At 40.4% G+C, this 6,000-nt stretch overlaps 1 long non-coding RNA gene across 1 annotated transcript; it reads left to right on the plus strand.

The window, feature by feature from the left end:
• The first annotated feature begins 4,438 nt into the window (after nt 1-4,438).
• LOC113027296 (uncharacterized) lies at nt 4,439-5,027 on the plus strand. The gene is made up of 2 exons (XR_013910372.1): nt 4,439-4,562; nt 4,966-5,027. It is a non-coding gene; the product is annotated as an uncharacterized LOC113027296 (long non-coding RNA).
• The last annotated feature ends 973 nt before the right edge of the window (nt 5,028-6,000 follow it).

Below are 6,000 nucleotides of genomic sequence, written 5' to 3' on the forward strand. Positions count from 1 at the left end.
CTGGTGTTGTTGGGAGAAACTGCATCCATCACACTTTGGATGGAGCAGCTGTCGTTTCTAGAAATCTGGCCAAATTTATTAACCCCCCCCCACCACACACACACACACACACACACACACACACACACACACACACACACACACACACAAAATGCCACTGTCCAGAGTTGGGACCAGGAAGTTCCAGTCATAAACATTATGTCTCTTTCTTTCAAGTCCCTGTTAGTACCGTATTTTCCAGACTACAAAGCGCACCTGAATATTAGCCGCACAAGCTAAAATCAGGGGAAAATCCTGTTTTGTACATACATTAGCCGCACCTGACTAAAAGCCGCAGGTGTTTCAATGTTGACTTATCATATGTAAGAGAATATGCACAAAGGGAATTGTCAGGAAAGAGATGGCTGTTTGGAGACACACCCCTTTTATTAATTATTTTGAAAAACAAGTTATGGGTACATATTTGCATAACTTTTTAGGTATATGTACAAGTACCGGTAATTACAAGTACGAAACATGCACTGTGTAAACGAGTAACAAATGTAGTACATAACAATAACCTACAGCACACCAGAAAAATAGATTCGGCCTACCTTTTAGGCTCAGGTGCAGTGACACAGCTTTAACAAGAAGAAAAGTCAGTCATTCACCACCATCTTTCTCTTCTTCCTGCGCACTAAAACCACCAAAGTCCTCTTCTCCAGCATCGGATACGAACAGGCTCAGGATGGCTTCGTCATCCACTCTCCGCTTCTCTCCTTCGTTGTCACTTTCAAAACCAGAGAAATCCTCGTTGTCAGTGTCAGAGTCGAACACCCTCAGAAGGGCCGTGGCGGTGTCCTCCTCTCCATCATGCAGTCCAGTCCTTCGAAATCCGTTGGTGATCATGGATGTTTTCACACTTTTCCACGCTGTCAGAATCCACTGGTGGTGTTGAGCATAACTTGCTTTTCGCAAGTTTATCACCGCCCGTCATCCACGCCTCCTGCTGAACGCGTAGCGCTACTTTGAAGTTTGTTTTTCGTGCTACTTCGTATGGCACTACGTTGCCTGGCGGATGGACATGTGACCAACATACCACTCTTGAACCCCAATACTGTGTGTCTGATCACATGCCCTTCTGCCAGGCAACGTAGTGCCGTACAACAGCGGAACAAACAAAACAAATCGTCTTACGATATCACAAAAATCATGGACAATCCATAGAAAAGCCGCACCTGACTAAAAGCCGCAGGGTTCAAAGCTTGTGCAAAAAGTAGCGGCTTATAGCCCGACAATTACGGTACATGAATTAATAATTGATCAACAAATTGATTTACTCTGCCTGACAGAAACCTGTTTACAGCATAATAATTATGTTAGTTTAAACACCCCTGAGTTATACTAATTGCTGGAGGGCGAGGGCAGCAATCTCCCACTTCAGCATGTTCAGCAAAGACCTAGTGTAGCTGCTGTCATAGGCAACTTGCGCATTTAAGTTTGTATTTCTTTTTAGTTCTGACGGCAATGTATCGGCTGTGGTTGGACATCATTACATGTTAAGACATGTCGAAGAATCCTCCCGTCCAAAATAAATGTCAGTTAAAATGAAAAGAACAAGTTGAGCTTTGGTAAAACTCGTGAACACCTAGACAGTTTTTATTCATTTGAAAGCCGGATTCAATTGACTTGATTCAAAATGTAAAAAAAATAAAAAAAATAATCATACATCACTTTAATCACATTCAAGATCATGTTCTGACATACGGCATATCACATATCTTTCTGAAAGCGCTGTAACTAAGTTTAAGGATATAATTCATCCACTGTTATCTTCTTCAGTGCTTTGATAATGCCAAAAAATGGAAAGAGTAGCTACCTGAACGCTACTCCCATAGAGGTTGATTATTAATAGTTTTACTTCAAGTGTGCCTACAACTCTAGATGCTGCTCCAAATCAGAAGTACTTGACTCCCTGGTATAACTATGAAGCCTGCACCTTAAAGCAGATAACTCATAAACTGGAGAGAAAATGGCATCTCACTAATTTAGATGATCATTTAGCCAGGAAAGTTAGTTTGCTGCTCTATTTTTAAAAAAGCCCTCTGGCAAAGCTAGAAAATCTTGGTATTCATCACTGATTGAAGGAAATAAGAATAACCCTGGGTTTCTCTTCAGCACTGTAGCCAGGCTGACAAAAAGTCAGGCCTCTGTTGGGCCAAACATTCCTTCAACATTAACTAGTAATGACTTCATGCTAAGAGCAGTTCTGTTTCCATCATACATGCTTCCCTTAGGCAGTATCATTAGAAGGCATAGCATATACTTTCACTGCTATGCAGATGGCACCCAACTTTATCTATCCATGAAGCCATATACAAGACACCAATTAGCACTGTAGGAATCTCTTAAAGACATAAAGACCTGGATGACCTCTAATTTTCTGCTTCTAAATTAGATCAAACTGAGGTTATTGTACTCGACCGTAAAAATCTTAGAAATGTGGTTTTTAGCCAGATGGTTACCCTGGATGTCAGTACCCTGGCCTCCATTAACTTTGTGAGGAATCTTGGAGTGATTTTTGACCAGGATATGTCCCTTCAATGCACACATTAAACAAATATGTAGGACTGCATTCTTCCATTTGCACAATATCTTTAAAATTAGAAACATTGCAGATTAATGCTGAAAAAGTAGTTGATGCATTTATTACTTCTATGCTAGACTACTGTAATGTGTTATTATCAGGATGTCCTAAAATTCCCTGAAAAGCCTTCAATTGATCCAAAATGTTGTATTAGCGTAGTAGCAGTAGAGTACTGACACAGACTAGAAAGAGTGAGCATATTTCTCATATACTGGCTTCTCTTCATTGGCTTCCTGTTAAATCCAGAATCAAATTTAAATCCTGCTCCTCACATGCAAGGTCTTGAACAATCAGGCCCAATCATATCTTAATGACCCAATAGTAAAGTATCACTCCATTAGAGCTCTTTGCCCTCAGACTGTGGGCTTATTAGTGATTCCAAGAGTATTTAAAGTAGAATGGGAGGGAGAGCTTTCATCTTTCAGACCCCTCTTCTATGGAACCAGCTTCCAGTTTGGATTTGGGAGACAGACACTAACTCTACTTTTAAGATTAGGCTTAAAACTTGCATATTTGCCTTTCTTACGCTGCGATAGGTCTAGTCTGCTAGGGGATTAACCTAATGCATTGAGTGTTTCTTCTTCAGTCACCTTTCTCACTCACTATGTGTTTAAACTCCTCTCTGCATGTAATTATTTGGTATTACTAATCTCTGGCTCTCTTCTGCAGCATGTCTTTGTCCAGTCTTTATCCACTCACCCCCAACCAGTTGCAGCAGATGGCTGCCCCTCCTCTGCTTGAGGTTTCTTCCTGTTAAAAGGGAGTTTTTCCTTCCTACGTTTGCCAAAGTGCTTGCTCATAGGGCATCATATGATTGTTGGGGGTTTCTCTGTTTTCTTTGTATTATGTATTGCAGGGTCTTTATCTTACAAAATAAGGGGCCTTGAGTCAACTGATGTTGTGATTTTTCACCATATAAATAAAACTGAATTGAATTGAATAGCAGTCATTTCTTGTAAACAGTATATCCATTTTTTTTAAAATTCTCCTTCAGGTGTGGCATTCGTCATAGTTGTCATGGAATCCATTAGTTTTTAGTTACTAGACATTTTCTTCCTGTGCCCTCTGTGCATTCCTGTCTCTCTCTTCTTACTTATTGTTACTCTTCATGTTTCTCTATTGGTTGTTTTATATTCCTGTCTTACTTTAAAGTTAAATATCTTCCCCTTATCTGCCTTCACTTAGCCCAACAATCGATCCCTATCAATCAGGCCGAGCAGTCACATGAAGGTGATTATCAATAAATCAACCAGGATTTACGAGTCCACCTATGAGCGTCCTCACATAAAAGAAGCAGTGTTGGCAGTATATGACCAGTCAGAAACATATACGGGTCTCCCAGCAGCAGAGTGGTATAAAAAATGAAAAGGGTACGCAAACTATATTATCTATCTAGTTATAGAGCTGTGTGTAAAAGGGTTAAGTGCAGAAACAAAGTATTAAAAGGCACCCTGTGAATATGTTTTCACTAAGCACTGAGATCAGTGAGACCAGAAAAGTGCTATATTAATGCTGACACTCAGCTATGTATAGGAATATAAGGTCTGGAAGTAGTGTAAAGGTGCCCTGTTTTATGATCATGTCACTATATTAAGGCTTACAGAAAAATGCAATTGATTTAAACTTGTTTGCAGGAAATATAAAAAAGAAAAAGAAATAAATTAGCTCTGAAAAAAATCTATTTCTTAGTTGATGCCAATCTAAAAAAAGACATCAAAGACATACACTGACTGGCCAGTAGGTGGTGATTTGGTATGTGACTGTTCTGAAGGCAGGACTGTGATGCAGTTTCTGCCTCGCCACTAGAGGGCGCGGCCGTTTTGTGAGTAATGTTTGACTGGGATGGAAAATGGTGTTCATGAAGGCAGTGTGAATCACAAGTTATGCTCGGGAGCAGTTTATGTGGGTTCAATGAGAGTGTGCGTCCATAAGACTGGTGAGTTACAGGATATTTCTTGTGTAAGAAGGATAGCCTGTATGTTTTCTTGCTCTGGACGTCCTCTGTTTGTACATTTTCTATAAGCTAAGTTATCGCTAAGCTAAGCGGGCTAAGCTAAGCTAAGTTCGCCTAGGCCAAACTGAGTTCAGTTTGAGTTGGGGATTTGTTATGTGTATTTGCCTTCTTTAGTTGGCATCATAAGTGAGTGGGGCACAAGAGTTAAGTGATGGGAAGATGTTTATTTTCTTTGTTGTCAAATATGGTTCAGACTATAAGTAAAAGCCGCCAGCTTAGTATTAGGGCCTATAAGACAAGTATGTGGCTGTAATATGTTATATGGTGATTATTGTTGTCTATAATTTGATTGTAATTTGTGTTCTATTTTCCATTCTGTTTGTAGAACCACACACACACACATACCCACACCCACGCTAAATCTGCCATTAAAGAGCTGAACGATCATCCCCTGTCCTCGTTAATTTCTGGAGGGTCATAGTGGCACTTGACCTGTGCACACCCTGCGATCACCACCGTAGAACTGAACCTCATATCAGAAATCATCATAACAGTGACAATCATGTGTCTTGAACATAACGTGCTCCCGAGAAGGTTAGGTTTGCAGTGCAGGTTACCATGGTAATGTATATGTGAGCCAACTTTTAATACTGAAACAAGGGTTAACCCTGAAGTTATGTAGCTACTCACAACGGCCCTAATCCAGCTCTGTAGTACAGGGCTTTGTATTTTGCTTTTGTCAAACTGTTTGTTTGTGCTCTTTGTGTTTTCCTACATTTCTTTGTGCTTTTAACTCTTATGTTCTTATGATGCTCATTTTTTATTATTAGTTTAGCCTGCTACTGTAGGTTCAGGGGGATGATGTGGGTCTCAGCTTTGACCCAGAGTCTCCACCTGGTTGGATATGCCCCTTTACCTAAGGAGACATTCAAGAGGTATTCTTGAAAAAAAAAAATACCCCTTCATCATTTTAAACGCATGTCTTCAACCTGGTTGTGGTGGCAGCAACACCTGCACAAGGTTACAAAAATAGAGAGATACATGGCTTGCTGAAACAACACCAAAGTGACATCACTTCTGTCTTCCAGCATTGTTCATGAGGGATCGAATGCAAGCATGTGCCCAGAGTCCTCACCTTTCAGTATCTCTAATGGTGAAACAGGACAACCTATGGAAGAAACTAATTTCTGCTGCTTGTGGCCATAGTTCAGGGGTTTGTGATTCAGTAGATGGAGCAGCTGTTTGTGCATAAGAACAGACTTCTAGCCCTGAACAACAACCCAAAGGTAGTTTAACTTATCCATTTGCAGAAACACCCCAATTTCCTACTCATAATGCAGCATCCAACATTTTTCAGGTAGGAAGCAAGGCTTCAGGCTTGGAGGGACTAACTCTACTCTATGCTGCAAGAGTTCATCAC

This window comes from Astatotilapia calliptera, chromosome 7, assembly GCF_964374335.1.
Source record: "Astatotilapia calliptera chromosome 7, fAstCal68.1, whole genome shotgun sequence".
In the NCBI taxonomy this organism is placed as follows: domain Eukaryota; kingdom Metazoa; phylum Chordata; class Actinopteri; order Cichliformes; family Cichlidae; genus Astatotilapia; species Astatotilapia calliptera.